Consider the following 17,557-nt stretch of genomic DNA (forward strand, 5'->3'; position numbering starts at 1 on the left):
GCTGGTGGAGGACACATCCCTGCCACAGTCGGGAGTCGGACGTCCAGCAGGGGTGGCCACCACGACAACTGCACCCCAGCCAGTGGAGGACATGCAGGCATCAAGAGCCACGGCGCAGGCACAGGCACAGCAGCAGCAGCAACAAGGTGGGAGCAATGATGGCTTGGGGCCTTCAACATCAGAGGGGCAGGCATCGGCCAGAGGGCAGGAGGACCTCGGATTGGAAGTATCTTCCGTGTGGCAGCGGTTGGGCCAGGCCATAGGTGCGGAGCGGCGGCGGGCGGAAGAGGCACGGCTCACAATGGTCAGGGCAGAGAACTCCATGCGGAGGGCACTGAGGCGGGCTGAGTGCCTCGAGGCAATTCGCAGGGAGTTGGAGTCCAACATGTCATCGTCCCTGCGAACCCTCGGGGTCATGGAAGAGGACCGCCTCCAGGACATTGAGCGGGAGTTCGATGATGCCCTGGCCCGGGACATCGAAAAGTGAGCCGTTGGACTAGCCCGGTGCCATTTTAAATAGTTTTTAGTGTTAGGTTTCATTTTCGTTTTCCTTTGATTTGGGGTGATTGGACTATGCCCCACACATTTGTATATAGTTTTTTTCTTAGGTAGTTTCTTAGGTAGGTTTCATTTATTTCGTTGGGCTCATGGACCCTTGACTATGGATTGTACATAGTTGGACATTGGATTTATTGGAATTTTTATTTGGATTTGGCCATGGATTTATGGATTTTTCTTATTGACAATGGATTGTACATAGTTGGACAATGGATTATTTTGAACTTTTTCTTTGGATTTCACCATGAATTAAAGGATTTTTCTTTTTACGTTTCCTTTGGATTTGCTTTGGTGGAGGGAGACGTTGGACTATTTTTCTTTTGGATTTCTTTGGATTGGTTATACTTTTTATTTACTCATCTTTTGCACATGCTTTTCTTTTCATGTTTGCTATTTTGTTGTGCTTTCATTTCATTGCTTTTTTTTGTCCATAATACAATTTGATATTTTACTTCCGTATGTGTAATTCGCTCATTGGGTTCATGCATGTGAAAATGTGGGTTTACACAATCAACGCCAACCAGTGTGTGTGTGTGTGACGGACATGTGTTGGTGTACATAGTTGAGTTTTGGTTTGTGTCTTGAGATAGGCATGTCAGTGTGGGGTGGATTGGGAAATCATTGCATCTCAAGAATGGGGTGGCGTGCTGTGGTATTTTGGTGTAGAAGTGGGCCATGATTGTGCATCTTTATGTCATGTAGGGGGGGGACATGAGTGGGGGCCTGCTGGCAGGTGCCCCTCACTGCTGGGGGCTGGGGTGCTGGGGGACATGAGTGGGACATGAGTGGGGGCCTGCTGGCAGGTGCCCCTCACTGCTGGGGCGTGGGGGTGCAGGGGGACATGAGTGGGACATGAGTGGGGGCCTGCTGGCAGGTGCCCCTCACTGCTGGGGGGTGGGGGTGCAGGGGGACATGAGTGGGGGCCTGCTGGCAGGTGCCCCTCACTGCTGGGGGGTGGGGGTGCTGGGGGCCTGGGGGACATGAGTGGGGGCCTGCTGGCAGGTGCCCCTCACTGCTGGGGGTGGGGTTGCAGGGGGACATGAGTGGGGGCCTGCTGGCAGGTGCCCCTCACTGCTGGGGGGTGGGGGTGCAGGGGGACATGAGTGGGGGCCTGCTGGCAGGTTCCCCTCACTGCTGGGGGGGTGGGGGTGCTGGGGGACATGAGTGGGGGCCTGCTGGCAGGTGCCCCTCACTGCCGGGGGTTGGGGGTGCAGGGGGACATGAGTGGGGGCCTGCTGGCAGGTGCCCCTCACTGCTGTGGGGTGGGGGTGCCGGGGGACATGAGTAGGGGCCTGCTGGTAGGTGCCCCTCACTGCTGGGGGTGCCTGCTGCCAGGTGCCCCTCACTGCTGTGGGGTGGGGGTGCAGGGAGACATGAGTAGGGGCCTGCTGGTAGGTGCCCCTCACTGCTGGGGGGTGGGGGTGCTGGGGGTGCTGGGGGACATGAGTGGGGGCCTGCTGGCAGGTGCCCCTCACTGCTGGGGGGTGGGGGTGCTGGGGGACATGAGTGGGGGCCTGCTGGCAGGTGCCCCTCACTGCTGTGGCATGGGGGTGCAGGGGGACATGAGTGGGGCCTGCTGGCAGGTTCCCCTCACTGCTGGGGGGTGGGGGTGCAGGGGGAGATGAGTGGGGGCCTGCTGGCAGGTGCCCCTCACAGCTGGGGGGTGGGGGTGCTGGGGGACATGAGTGGGGGCCTGCTGCCAGGTGCCCCTCACTGCTGGGGGGTGGGGGTGCAGGGGGACATGAGTTGGTGATCACTAGTGCAAGGTGACATGTGGCCTGGCTGAGGGGCATGCCCATGGTGGATGGGCTGCCTGCGGGACATGACCAGGGGTGCAGGGTAGTCCCCTGTGGTGTGGGCTGCCTGCAGGGGCCGTGGAGGGGGTAGAGGGCACACCTGGGAGGAGCCACCCTGCCAATACATGTGTGGGACTCCCTGCGCACCCCACTGGATACATGTACCCCGCTCGCACAGGGCCAATTGCGTGTGAAACTCCCCACACACCCCACTGGATACACGTACCCCGCTCGCACAGCGACATTCACGTGTGAAACTCCCCGCGAACCCCAGTGATACACGTACCCCGCTCGCACAGGGCCAAACGCGTGTGAAACTTCCCGTGCACCCCAGTTATACACGTACCCCGCTCGCACATGCCCAATCGCTTGTGAAACTTCCCACGCACCCCATTAATACACGTACCCCGCTCGCACTGGGCCAATCGCGTGTGAAAATTCCTACGCAGCCCACTGGATACACGTACGCCGCTCGCACAGGGCCAATCGCGTGTGAATCTCCCCACGAACCCCCGAAATACACGTACCCCGCTCGCACTGGGCCCATCGCGTGTGAAACTTCCCGCGCACCCCACTGGATACATGTACCCTGCTCGCACAGGGCCAATCGCGTGTGAATCTCCCTGATAACCCCAGTGATACACGTACCCCGCTCGCACAGGGCCAATCGCGTGTCAGACTCCCCGCGTAGGGGTGTACATGTATTCGGAGGGGTGCGCGGGGAGTTTTACAGGCGTTTTCGTGTTTGGGGGCTGTATGCTGGTCCAATGGCCTGTGCGCCATGTACGGGATTTGTGCGCTGTGCATGGCGCACAGGGAGGGGTTGGGGCGTAACTGGCGCTGCTGCAGGGTCGCTGCACCACTCTGCGCCACGGCTGGTTTTGGATGTTTAAATCCATGAATACGCTGTGCGCGGAGATGGATTTTAGCACACGCCGCTGGCGCAGACTGTCGCACGCGCACACTATGCGCCAGCCGCGTGCGCCACTTGTGCGCTGGATTCTATTAATTACCCCCTTAATTGGAATGATGAAGATGAGATATGTTATAACACCCTGAAGCAGATGCTGTGTCAGAACTCAATCCTAAAGGTAGTCGACTTCTCTAAAGAATTCGTCTTAAAGACAGATGCTGCCTTTACAGGGTTAGGAGCAGTCCTGTCCCAGGTTTGCGATGGATTGGAACATCCCACACTATTCACCAGCTGCAAGCTGTTCCCACATGAAAAAAATGACTCTGTGTTGGAACTGGAGGCCCTGGCCATCAAGTGTGCCATTATCCATCTTAGGTACTACCAATTTTGAGAAACGTTAACACTAGATATAGACCACTGATCCCTAGTTTGGATTAGCCAATGCAAAGACTCCAAGCCTTGGGTCATGCAATGGTTTCTAGAACTACAAACCTATTGTTTCACTGTGGAACACCGAAAAGGAAAAGACACTGGAAATGGAGATTTTCTTTCTCTGTTCCCCAGTAAAACAAATGTGGCTTCATCGCATGGAGGAAGGGTATGTGAGAAAGCTGAAGGTGTCTCTCTAGCAAGTCCGCAGGGATCTGTCATCCAGGTGACCAGGACACGGCCATTGCTATCGGATTCAGTTCCTGGGAGTGGACCAGTGAGGGAGGATCAGCTGGATGGGGGGTCCTTGGGGAGTGGGACACTGACTGGTGAGACGCAGTATTCCCTTCTTTTTACACCTTTTCCCCATCCTACCATGAAGAATATTCCAAAACACTGCTTCCCCTTTCGAAAACACAAACACATTTGCACAACATGAAAGACAGCGGACTAACACCAGAGCCATTTACCTGAAATGTTCCAATAAAGGGTCAGGCAAAGTCAGACAATTGTCCAGAATCACACACACCTGATGGCCCTTTCCCTTCCCCACATGGATAAAAGGAGGAGCACAGGACGAGCAAGGCAGGCCGCACGACATGAGAGCTGATTCAGCATGGCAGTTAAAGAGGAGGAGAAAGACGGAGCAGACCGAGAGGGTGACAAGGAGAGAAGCAACCCTGCCCTTTTGCGACCAAGGCCTGTGAAACCTCTGCAGAGGGAATAATAAGTCTTCAAACAATAGCCAGCTTGTATTGCAGTAGATGTCTACGGTACATGAGACCCCTCCCCTGCTGATAAACAAGCCAGGTACCAACCTTGACTCCAAGGAGAAGAAAGACAAGCAGTTCATCACAGCAGGTGAATTGAGGGAAGAGCCGATAAGAAACCAAACTGTGTTGAACGATAAATAGCCAACGACTAATTTGAACTTTTAAGAAGCTTAAATATGCTATTGAGAAAATAAGGGGGAAAACTCACAACACAGGTGTCCGGCACAACATGGGTGCTAACGTCTCATGCACTGTCAAGCCTGCATTGCTGCAGTGGGTGTGCTCCTTGCAAACATTCCCCACACTGTAATGCATCTGTGCATGTCAGCATGTCACCAGCTACCACTGTACACATACGCACCACTAGCACCAGTACTCCTACCCAACCTCTGCACCGCAATGGAGCTATACACCGGTAAATGTAACAGTTACCATATTCTACAAACATTGCACGGTCTCTGGCACCCCTACGGCATTTCATTCACATACTATGGTCTTACCCACTTCGACTCAGAAAGTATTGTGTAACTGCCAACCTAACCACACACTGTTCACAACATTTCCCCTACTCCAAACAATCTGATAATACAATGGTAGAGACTACGCAACCAGAAGGCCTTGGGAAGAGGTGACAAGACGTCAAAGTGGTCATACAGTGGTCTTGTAATATCCTATGTACCGTTCAAAGTCTTTGACTGACATATGATTGAGAAAGCTAAGGAAAATGAATCCTGCATGGTGAAAATTAGTACATGAACAATCTGTGGACAGGAATGAACCCAACGGAGGGATGTCCACAGTGAATTGTTCAAAAAGACATTAAGACTTGAGTATGCAAGAAAAGCAATTGTGAACCTGAATCAGGGAGGCTAGCATTTTAAACAGAGTCCGAACTAGGAAGAGGGCGGTCCAGAGTTGGAAAGTCATCACCCAAAGTTCATTGAAAACAACAACAGTCTATGTCCGGAAGAGGGGGACATAGGGGTGAAGACATCACCCAAGGTACATGTGAAGCAGAACTTTTTGTTTGTTTGTTGGATACATCAGGCCTCAAAGGCAAGAGACTTTTCATTGGAACGAGACCTGGCCATCAAAGAACCTGATAGCTCATACGGAACTGTCGGCTCGTGCTGGGAAAGCTCAACTAGAGTGTGTGCTGTGCTCCAAGGTTCCACCTTGTCCCCTGCTCAAAACATGGGGAAGGGAGACTGCTGGCAATCACATCCTGACTTATTATTTGTGAACACTTCTTTCTTTATTGAAAACCCTATCACACACCTCTTGTTATATTTGTTTGTAAGCATTGGCAATAGGTTTGTCTTAGTATAGGCCCTTTTATTTTGACACAACGCCACTAGGACTGCCTTATTTTTCATTTGATGGTAGACGCTTGCTCCCATCTTAGATTTAGGTTTAGGTTAGGCGTTTTTCGACCCTGCATTTATAGTTCAATAAACACCCTTGAACTGTGATCACTTGTGTCTGTCTTTACTGTTGTCACCATGAGTTCCTTACACTTCCCCTTCCATCTCACAAGCTGACTCCCTTTCTTTGTTTGACATTGCTACACCCCAACTGGTGTGACTATCATTCTCCTCTTCCCTTTCTAAATCTAATCTACTAAATGACAATGCTCTGCTTTCATTAATGAACATGTTTTCCTCCCCATCATGTGTTTTTGCTATTGGGGATCGTCTGCTGCTCCCCACACTCGCTATTCTGTCTTGTTTGCTAACATAACTTATCAATCCTCTCTCCAATACATCCTGCATCATATCTTTCCTCTTCTTGTGTTACTTTAGGTATTTCTTGAGCCACTTCTCTCATTGAGAAGGTTTCTCTCATCTTTTCCCATCGCCACTGTGTTTCATCGCTCGGTCTAATTCTTTCTGTAAGAACAAGACTGACATCAAGATCTTGCTGCCTTCAATTCTGTTTTATGCCTTCTTCCACTTCCCTTTGCTCGCTCACATCTTTTCTTACCCTCTCTTCTTCTTGCTTTCGTGCTTCCCTTCTTATTCCTTCTCTTCGTTCTTCTTCTTCTCTTCTTCTATGATATCTTTTTTCCTTCAGTTGTTGCACCTCTTCTTCCTCTCTCTTTCTTTCTCTTCTAACTCTTTCTTCCTTTTCTTTCTTCCGACTTTCATACTTACTTTGTACCTCTGCCGGCTTTTCGTCTTTCTATTGTTCTTCTCTATATATCTTTTCCCGTCAGTCCCTGGTTTTCCTTCCTAGCTCATCTTCCCTAAACCTCTTCTCTTGTTCCTTATCCTCCTTTTCATGATCGTCTTTATCTTCCTTTTGCCTAATGTCCTCAATGCTTTTCCCATCTAACTTGAGTAATATCTGTCCTCCCATCCATTCGTTCTGTACAAATGTTACCTCATCGGCCCTACTCTTCACTCCTTTCCATCTCTTAGTTTCCTTGTCTATATCTGTTGATATATTTGATCTCTCGCCTTGTTCCTCTTTATCTCACATGAACTTACACACGTCTTCCTCCTTTTGACTCTATTCTAGACTGTCATCACTACTATAAGCGGGGTGTGAATATACTGGGTAATATACGCCGCCACTGCATCTAATTCTTTAAAAGGATAAAATCCTGTCTCTTCTGCATCTCCATTCTTAGTTTCAGGCGGAGTAAGAGGAGCCGAGCGCTCAATGCCCTCCCCTTTATGGTAATTCGGCATTCACTCTTCTGGTGTTGGGTCCTCTTTCTCCTCGATACATTTTTCAGACTTCTAAAACTGCCAGTCTTTTCTCTAATTTATTTCCTGTGTATGCAGCCTGGTCATGTGTTGTAATACTGCCTTTGACAATGATCCCCCTTGTGGCCATGGCATGAATATTTTATCAGCTGTTCCATTTACCCATGCTGCACTGTACTGTTTGAGCGTGGGCGCATGTTGTGGTAATGTTTTACAAAGGTGCATGAGAGGAGTATCCTCCATAATGACAAGTCACAATTAACTGTCGATACTTACCAGATCATTACCTAATTATATTTAATACATCTCTACTTATCTCAAAGCTTATTGCTCACCATTTTTAATCATTAAACAATAAATATGAGCAGGCACCATCAATCGCCACTCAAGCCTCTTTTGTTTCAACAACCTATTCTGTCTTCTGACTGGCGCCAATCGTTTACTACACATCAAAACAACTTCAATTCCAAATTTCACAATTGATCACTTTTCAGAACTTCACACATCAAATAATAATCAAAATAATAACACAGTACACACTAAAAAAAACCTGTGATCACCTTCTCTTTTCCCTATAACATGTATAGTAAGAGTCTTCTTCCTACGCCTCCAATTATATTACCCTGTACAGAGTTTAAGACGTCACCTTCAACGGTCCTGACTGTGTACAACCTCTCTCTTAATATTCCGAATGGAATTTGAGACGTCTTTTTCTATTTCCTTTGAATTAGGATTACCTAGCCATTCCTTTATCTGTACAAAATCCCTGTTACCCAACTTATTTTCATAAAATATCACAATTCTGCCACTTTTTATTGCAATTTCCCTTAGTCTGCTTACTTCTGTTTAATCAACTTGTGGCCTTCGGCATCGACTGCTCATCCAATCCGACCACTTTTCCTTTTGTCCGCGGAGCGCCCGTGGAAACCGAGCAGGGATTTCTTTAAAGAGGCACCTGCCCACTGTCTCGGTTTTTATTGCAAGTATATTTTTATCGGATGCTCTCCACAGGAAACTCCACGATCTTCCAGATCATTGCAGAGGATGCCCGATTGTCGGATCTCTGATGTCAAGTTAGTTTAGATCGAAACCATCCGCACTGCTACCATATGAGCATATATGGCCCTTGGAAATGTGCATCTGTTGCTGGATGGGATTACACCAGAATAATTCTGTGTCCAAATAACCTGACAAACTCAAACAGATGGCAAGTTGCTGTTTTATCAGAAATTATCTAAAACAGGGAGGTTACACCGAATATAAACGGACGTACACACATTCTTCACGATTTCCGCATTAAATACAATTATATACCTTCTTTGTGCGTCAGAATGACATCATGCTACGTGGCTATAGTAAAAAATATATCAAGGGTTGGAATTGGTTAAGGGACACATCTAGATAACAATCATATAGGAACTAGGTTTGTTATTGGCTGTTAGATATCAGGTGGACAATTTATGACTGCCTCTTCATACGTGTCATTTAAGAGAAATCAGTTACACAGTGTTTCATTGGTTTCTCAAGCTACAAGGTCCTTCGTTATATGGACTAATACAATTGGTTGGCATGCTTGTGCCATGTCTGGAACATTCGGTTCAATTAGCAGCACATAAGCCAAGACCCAGGTGCAAGTAGATAGGACATGAAGCTGCCCTACCACCCAATTAGACCAACATCTATCATCACCCATGCCTTCTGCTGTGGAATTCTCTTTGTACTTGGCCTTGCAGAGTATTATTGTCCTAGGAATGCAACAGGATTGAGGGCACTTGCTGTTGTGTCTGGAACTCCAAGTTCAAGCCCTATGTTCAGCCTTGACTCACGTGACAAGAGACCACAATTCTGTCAATTCTGCAAGCTTTTAAATGTTTTAATGAATTAAGATTTACCATCTTCTGTATTTTTTCTTGCACCTTAATGTGAGAGGATTCACCACTGCACCTGGTCACCCCTGGCCCCCCACCTCATCATGCACTTGCACTTCCGGCACCCGTCCCCTCGCACTATCCTGGCTGGACTTGCACCCCTGTAGGCCTTCCAGCCCCTTACCTAGCACTTAGCTTGTGGACCTTCCATTCCCTGGACTCTGCATTACCCTGGCTCTGTCCACCTGGCCTCCCGTGGCACTCTCTTTTTTTCGCATGGGCCTTCCCCCCTGACCGGAACTTCCCCCATCCCCTGCACTTCACTTTACTGCAATTGCACGATCCGAATGTCACAAGGTCTAGTATGATCGTTTTTGTTTTGACCTCCCTTTTCCCGCCACCCTTTTTGTCTTGTTGCGCCTCCAAAAACATTGTGTATAGGCGCATTATAAATACCCAATAAATAAAAGATAAAATACAATAAAATAAGGCTTATTTCACAGTCTACAATTTACCAAGTAGACCACATCTTCTGCCTTTCTAGTTTTGCATCAACATACTTATATTTCTGGATTGTTTTCTTTCATGAGCAGAATCAGTTGCATGTGCTTAATAAAGCAGATTTGCAAAGCAACAGACCACATTTTAAATGAAATAGAAAATACAAACATTGTTATCAACACAAGTTGGGCAAAAGAAGCATGATTTGTTTTCTCTCCGTACAGTGCTTGCTAACTTAATAGTTCATTTCTGGCACTGCAATCAACAGATATTGATGCCATCCAAATAATTGTGTACAATTTATCAACATTGTAAGGATGAACATATGTGTCGGCTCTTGGAATTCAAACTTATGGCGGGCTGCAAAATGAACTAATTTACAAGCAACAAACACTTATCTCACTGAGCTATCTCCCTCCCTTTCTACATATACTGTATAAAAAGAGGGCCATTTTTGGTTCATAGAAATAAAACTGTCACACAATTTATAAAAAGGTCACACTTAAGCAAACTGCAGACACAGAAAAAACACACATTGAAATCATACAAACAAATAAGGCTCTCTACACAACATTAATACATAAGATGACATTGCAAGTGCTATCGTGAAAAAAAAAACATTCTGTTTTCTTATACAAAGGATCATCTGAGAAGTCTGCAGGAATCACATGTAGTGGTACTAGCTTCCACTGAACAAGCAGTTGTCATTTTAATATGATGAATGAGATCGCACACACACTCAATCTGTCAAAACCAAAGTTATTTTTTTCACACAAAAGTGCTTTTTCACTGAGCGATTTATCACTTTAGACGTCCCCTGATCCCTCTTTTGTGATGAGGACTGTCTATAAGGAGGGTTTTTCTTGGGTATATTTGCCCACCCAGCAACACACGTCTCTCACTCATATTTTGGTTCTTAACAGAAAGTGTGTGTCCATGTTAAGCTGCTCCTGTGTACATCTGCCACACCTGCTGGAAGCCCTTCGGAAAAAAACTGCTTGGCGATGTTCCTTGGAGATGAGCTTGCCTTGAATGTTGAAAGTTTCTTTGAACGTATTCCTTTGTATCATGTCTTGATAAAATACTTCTTTGGTGTTTGCCACTGTTGCTTTGTGCTATAATAGTTACATTGTTTTGTTGTTGTTTGAATTCAATTGTTCTTTAACAATTTTTACAAAAAGTGAATTGTTTCTCCCCTTTCCCCATGAAGTTCCTTGTATTTAGTTCTCTATTGGTCCCTGTGTTCTAGTCGTTATTGTCTCTAAGGCCTCTTGTCCTAGGCCTATGCACTTTAAGATTTTTGCAGTAGCTACAGCCAGGGGGATATTGTCCCCACTGATCATTCTATGCCACCAGTGGTCTTCGTCCCATATGTATGCAGCTTCCAGGTGATGTTTTAAATAGGCTTCTCTAGGATTGCGTGTTCCCGGACAGCTTAGCAGGAGGTGTCGAATTGTTTCTTTCTGGGAGCTGTCCTTGCAATAGCGACATGAATTGGACTGTGCTTTTAAGTAAGTGGCACGCAGTCCTGTCAGGAAATTTGATTAAGTATTTTGATGGGCTTTACACTTTTTGCATGTTTGGGGGCAAGTGTGAGGTTATTTTGTAAGTGGCAGCTATTTCGGAAGTTTGGATCCAATCCCAGTTTTTATGTTTATTCTTCACTTTCTCAGGATTGAAGTCTAGCTCTACTTTTAAACTACCCATGTCTTGTAGAACGGTCACGTTTTTTTTTGGCCCAGTCCGTTAGCATTCTGTTCCTGCCGTTTTCCATTTCTTTTCTAATGATGTCCAGCAGCTTTGGACCGGGAGTTCTCTTGATTTTTCCGTAAAACATCAGATCATTTCTATCTATGATCCCTTTTAATGATGTTAGGCTAAGTTCTTTCATGATCGAAGGGGATCCGGGCGCCATTTGGTAATTTCAAAAAGTTCAAAAATGTTTCGCCGGTACAGGCCTTCTAACTTGTTCCAGATTCCCTCTGGTATTTTCGGGATTGCTTCCATTCCATGTGATATTGTTGGAATAACCTTTGCCTTGTAAAAGGTTAGTGCTGGTAAAAGAGAAAATCTGCCGAATTCTCTGTCTAGGGCCGCAGTTAGTGCAGTCATCTTGGAGTAAAGTACTTCAACCGGGCTCCTGTTTATTGTCACTTCAAAGTATTTGAAGTCTTTAACGGTTTCCAGTTTCTCTTCTTTCAGGTGCCATAGCAGCTTTTTTTCTGCCCTTCTAGTAGATTTTTCCTTGATCATATTCTTGGTCTTGTTGATGTTTATTTCCAGGTTGTTTCTTTTGGTGTAGAGCATCAGGCTGTCTAACTGACGCTGGAGACCTATTTTTGTGTGGTCCAACAAGATTATGTCATACACGTAGATCAGCCGAGGGACCTTTTCCTCTCCCACAGTGGGTGGGAAAGATCTGATGCTGTCGTCTATTTCTTTGATGCCTGCCGTATAGGCGTGGCCGCCAATGGGCACCCCTGTTTTACTCCTTCTGTTTTAATTGGTTCGGAGAGTTGGCCAGCACCATTAAGTCTCACCCGCATGAAGGTGTCGGTGTAGAGGAGTTTGACAGGTTCTTGGAGTGCACTAGGCAATTCCATGTTGTTAGCTTTGACCATAGTTTGGGTCTGTTTACTCTGTCAAACGCTTGTACTATGTCGATGAAAGCTATGAAAAATCTTGGGCGACCCTGCAGGACTTTTGCCTTTAGGATACTGATCAGCATGATGTTTGCTTGAGTGCCCAAGTTTCGTACAAACCCTGACTTAAAATGGTCAGCGCAGCCTGCCGTCCTGATCCAGGCTGAAAATGTATTGAATATTAGGGAGCCAAACAGTTTGCCTACCACATTGAGCAGGGGTATTGGGCGAAAATATTTTGGGTCATTTTTCTCCCCTTTTTGGAATATAGGGACGATGTTGGCCCTTTTCCATGAAACCGGTATTGCCTTCGCAGTAATGCATCTCTCAGTGATTTTGCTGATCAGCTCAGCCCACTCCTCCCGGTTAAATTTCAATTGACTGTTGGTAATCCCGTCTGGTCCCGGGGCTCTCGAGTTGTTCAATTTATGAATCTTGGTCATGATCTCTTCATTGCCATGTTCTATTTCACAGGTGGAGTATTGGAGGTTGGAATCTGTTCTTTCCATGGTGTTTGTTTGGTGGAATAGCTCTCTGAAATACTTTACCCAGACGTTAGCCCTCACTCAGTTTTGTAGGTTGTTTTCTGTGGAGGATGCGGTCGCTTTGACTAATGACCAAACATCATTTGTTTTTCTGTTGGAGAGGGCTCTCAGCATGCTTTCTGAATCTTCTTGGTACAATTTATGTCGATGGGTCCTTAGTCAGTTTCGGTATATACTTCTGGCTGTTGCTGCTTGGGCTTGGTTGGTTTCAGAAGGGCATGATTTTGCGTGCCTGATCGCACGCCTCATCACTTTCCTCCTTTCCCTTATTTCTGTGTTGTAGACATGTAGGTGCTGTTGAAAGTGTTGGATTCGCGTCGGCCTTGGTTGTAAATATGGCTCGAGAAGTGGTTGATAATCCGGAACTAACGGGTGCTTGTTTGATGTCTTCTGATCACTCTGGGCTTTATAGGTTCTTGTGATGGAACAGATTGCTTCCTTTGTTAGTTTTGGAAGGAGGCCTTTTGAGGCACTCTCCAGAGATGTTTTCATTATTTGTTGACTGGTTTTTGAAGTAGGCCAGGTGGCCGTTAGGATGTTGTGGTCGCTATGTTGTGCTGCAACCACTTTGAAGTTTGTGATAATGGAGAAGAGCTCCATTGAGACGTAGATATGGTCTATGTTCCGTCTTGACCCATCTCTTTCCCAAGTCGGGCTGTCTATTTTGACTAGCTTGTTAAGGAGTGTAAATTATGTAGGTTCCGTGACTCCATTAACTCACCCCAGGCTATGGCACACTTCCGTGCCTCTGTATCATGCCCAGTGTTTGTAGTTGTCTGATCCATACATTTTTTGTTTTCTCCCTCACTTGTTTCGAAGCAGATTGCCTTCAAGTCTCCACATATGATTATGTGGCCTATATTGTGGGCTGTGGTAGCCTCTTCAATGATGGTCTGTTTTTGAGAAAAGACTTAGTTGTGAGTGCTTGTGGGTTCCAATAAACGTTTATTGCCAGAAGTAGTTCTAAAGTGGTTTGCACGTTTTGGTACTTGCAGTGCGTCCAGGAGAGTAGAGACGCCTGTGCAAAGGTAGTTGATGCTATCACCTTCATTCTACGTAAAGGACTGCCAGAGCGGACCGCCATCATAAGGCCTGAAGCTGGTCTGCCTTTTGAACCCTTTATGGCCGGCACTAGACTGATATCGTAGCCATCCAGACTTGGTGTGATATTCAGCCACGTTTCTTGCAAACATTACAGGTCAAAGTCGCCCAAGTTGACGTCTCCTTCTTTGGTGAGGTGAGTGAACCCCGTAGTGTTCCAAGATCCAAGCATCAAGTGTTTTTATGAGCGGATTTCCAAGTGGGTTGTTGAGGGCGATGATGAACCTGTAGGTGTTAGTTGCTATTTACGATGGTTACGAGTTAGGGCCCCCGGGACCCATGCCCATTTCTTTATGTCTTGATCCGAGAGTGCTTTTAAGTTGGTTCTAACCGGGGGAACATATCTCTCCTTGCGATTTTCTTCCCTCAACATAAATTTCAGGTTTGTTAGTGGGCCTAGAGGTTTGTGTTTCTCAGCTTTGAAATGATCTTTATTTGTCTGAGGATTCCTCTGGTGCTTCGTTTTTCTTTCCACCAATCATTGCCATGTTCGTTGAGCTTAGTGTCTTCTCTTTTATTGCGGGGAAGCTCTTTTGGTGTAGTTTCATCTTCTTTCTCGACACTAGAAAGTTGAAATGCTGAGTGTTTGTTATGTTATGCTGGAGGGATCTGTAGTGGTTGCCTCTTGTGGTCGGAATCAGTCTCAATCTATATAGTCTCACAGTTTGTTTGTCTGGCGGAGGAGTCATCCTATCCCTTTTGGGCGATCTACTACAGTACTCAATTCCTAGTTCCTTTGCTGATGTTTCTCTAATGTCATAGCCCATCCGTTGTAGTTTCCCAGCAGCTTTTATCAACATGAACTTGACACTTGGCGATGTTAAGTGTAGGTAAATACTGTCGAGAAAGTCGCTTCTAGTGAATTCTATAATCTTTATGTCCTCTCTTCTAAGGCTTTTCAATTCCAGAGTAGGTCCATTACTGTGTTTCTGTTCAGAATTATTGGGACATGCTTGGGGCTCAGGTAAACCCCACTCCACTTGTAAACTAGCGCCACAAATAAATGAAGAGTACACACTCAGAAGTGGTAAGAAGTTGAGAGTATATTAAAAAAAATGCCCTTTCTGAGACACGTGTTTCGGCGAATGACTTGCCTTTTTCACTCAGGGCTAAAGTAATTGATCATAACATTGAGCAGGTTGCAGTTAGCAATAATATAAGAAGTTAAAACAAAGGATTCAATGACATATTCATAACAGGAAATTAAAGCAAAAGTAAAAACGAAGTGATACACAAATTTCAAATGGTGCAAAAACAATATTGCAAAAAAGTTAGGCAATATTGCAAAAAGTTAAGCACAGAAAAACAGGGGAGGGGGAAGGGGAAGGAATAATGAGGGTGAGAGATATAAGGGGAAAAGAGTAAAATGTGTCAGTATATGTAAATCTAATTTGGCCTGATAATATATAATTAGAGCAAAGAATATTGTCTCTTAAGTATGGGTAATATCTTACCTAATGGATGCCAATTATAGGTCAATTCTACAGTTTGTTGGATGCCATGTTCATGGGATACATCCCACCTGTTAGAAAATGCACGTATTATTAAAAACAGGTATTCATAGAGGTATTGTGTGATGCCTTGGGGATAAGAGTGAAAGGTTCTGTTCAGAATTATCCTGTCTTCCTTATTTAGGATCCACTCCAATTTCAGGGTCCTTGTCACTCTGCTTTTGTGTGTAAATAATGCACTCTCTCGAAGTGCTATATATTTTGACCGACAGTTGGATTTCCCTGCCCACTGATCGGGCTGCCTTTCTCTGGTGTTATGGTAAACTTTGTTGCTATGATCCAGTGTATTATAGTCGCTAGTTCTTCTTCTTCGGGTGTTATCCAAACTCTGACGGGCCCTTTGTGCCTCTACATTTGAGTTGGGCCGACTGCCGGATCTCATGGCTCGTTTCCGGCCATCTTCATTGCTTATCCTCATTTCACGGTAAGGTCTTTTACTGTTTGTTTATTCTTTTTTCCTCGTCTGACAATCACGTTTCTCTTGAATTGCTCGAAAAAGTTGGAGAGCTTGACTCCTTTAATGCTGATTTACTTCTCGGTTCACATTGGGGTGGGTTATCATTAGTGAACACACACTTTTCGTTTTTTGTCTTGCACTAGTGGTATATCTGTTTCCGAGTCTTCAATAGTGTGCTGGCTGATGTCCATCAAGTTGTTTATGGCGTCCGGTTTGTCTTACACAATGTTTATTTCTTTGGCGATTGACTAGGGTGCCGTTTCATTCACTACCAAAAGTGAACGTTTCCCTTTTACATGTTTCCATGATTCGAAGATTGGTGATAAGCCAGTATCCTGTCTGGACATTATGGGTCCTTTCTGTTGGTTTGTAAGTCGCGATGGCGACAAGAGCGTCAGTGTCTTAATGGCACCTAGCCCTGTTGGTTTCTGGCCCTTTTCAGGAAACATTGTCAAAGTTTCTCTATTTTTTGAAAGTTTCTGTGGCTGCACTTTCTTTGTTGAGGTGCTGGGTTTCTTGAGTTGTGCAGGGTCTCGTTTAGGTGGCTGGTCGATTTTTTTTCCTGGACAACATGTCTTGGCACAGCTTCCAAGGACGGAGTGCCGGATTCGGCTGTCTTTCCAATTTGATCTTTTTATTTTATTTTGTGGGTATCTGTTGTTTGGGTTCCCATTGTTGCCACGCTTTTCTCGTTCTGAGACTTGGTTTTATCAATATACATCTTTTTATCACCCCCCTGGTCTTTGTCTGAAATTATGCCTTGATCTCTTGTATTGGTTTTCCAGGCTTCAGTTGCAAGTGTGTAGCCTTGCATATGTGAGTTTTGAGTGCATTAGAGACATCAATGATGTATGAACTTTCAGTGTCTCTGCTAATGCCTCACATAGTTTGCCTAACGGAGCAAGAGCAATTGTCACCGCCGACATTATAGCAAACATTTCTAGTGTTTTATTGGATGAGGTCTTTTCAATAGTTTGCTCGCATCAGATGATCTTCGGAGTTGCACCGGAGTTCGTGGCTGGTGATTTGATGTGAAAGAAACGTTGTTTCCAGTAATTTTACCCTTGCTCTCTTGCTGATTCATTTTACCCATTAGTATTTGTGGTTTTGGTGTTACTGGAGGCTTTCCGTTGTGTTCCGACTCGTTACTTGTCACTTGGTGGGCCGAGTTCTGGATTGCCGTGTCTAAATGTTGGGGCTTAAAAAGGGTCGATTGATTAATTAGCAGAGTGGTTACTTTCCTGTTCATCACCGCTAGTTTTATCTGTTTGATGAGTTTTTTTATCTCCATTGTGGTGGTGTCGTTTGGGGTCCCGTTTGGTGTTTGCTTAGTTTCAGTACTGGGTTTCCCAAAGTGCCATCTAATCAGGTTGGGGATTGGATTCAGTTTTTCTTTAATGTTGTTTTCTGATTTTTCTTGAAGAAGCCGAGGTTCATGCTTTGCAGACGTCCTATCTAGTTGGTCAGGTTCAACACCTTCCAGAATTTCAGCATCCGAGATTTCAGTTGCTCGGGTAGACAGATCTTTTTCCAGTTTGGTGAAAACATTTTCTAATGTGATGTTGGTCATTTGTTTCACCAACCTTTGAGAGTCTGCCCGTCCTTTCTATTGTATGAATTGGTTTCGATTTCCTGGCAGGTGGTTCTTCTTTTGGGGTTTCCTCTGCTTTCTTGTTGGGTGAGTTGTTCTTTTTTGCACTGATTTTAGGCAAACACTGCGATTGGTCTTGTTGAGTTGATGGATTTAATGTG

Source organism: Ambystoma mexicanum, chromosome 7q, assembly GCF_040938575.1.
Source record: "Ambystoma mexicanum isolate Mex_15411 chromosome 7q, UKY_AmexF1_1, whole genome shotgun sequence".
In the NCBI taxonomy this organism is placed as follows: domain Eukaryota; kingdom Metazoa; phylum Chordata; class Amphibia; order Caudata; family Ambystomatidae; genus Ambystoma; species Ambystoma mexicanum.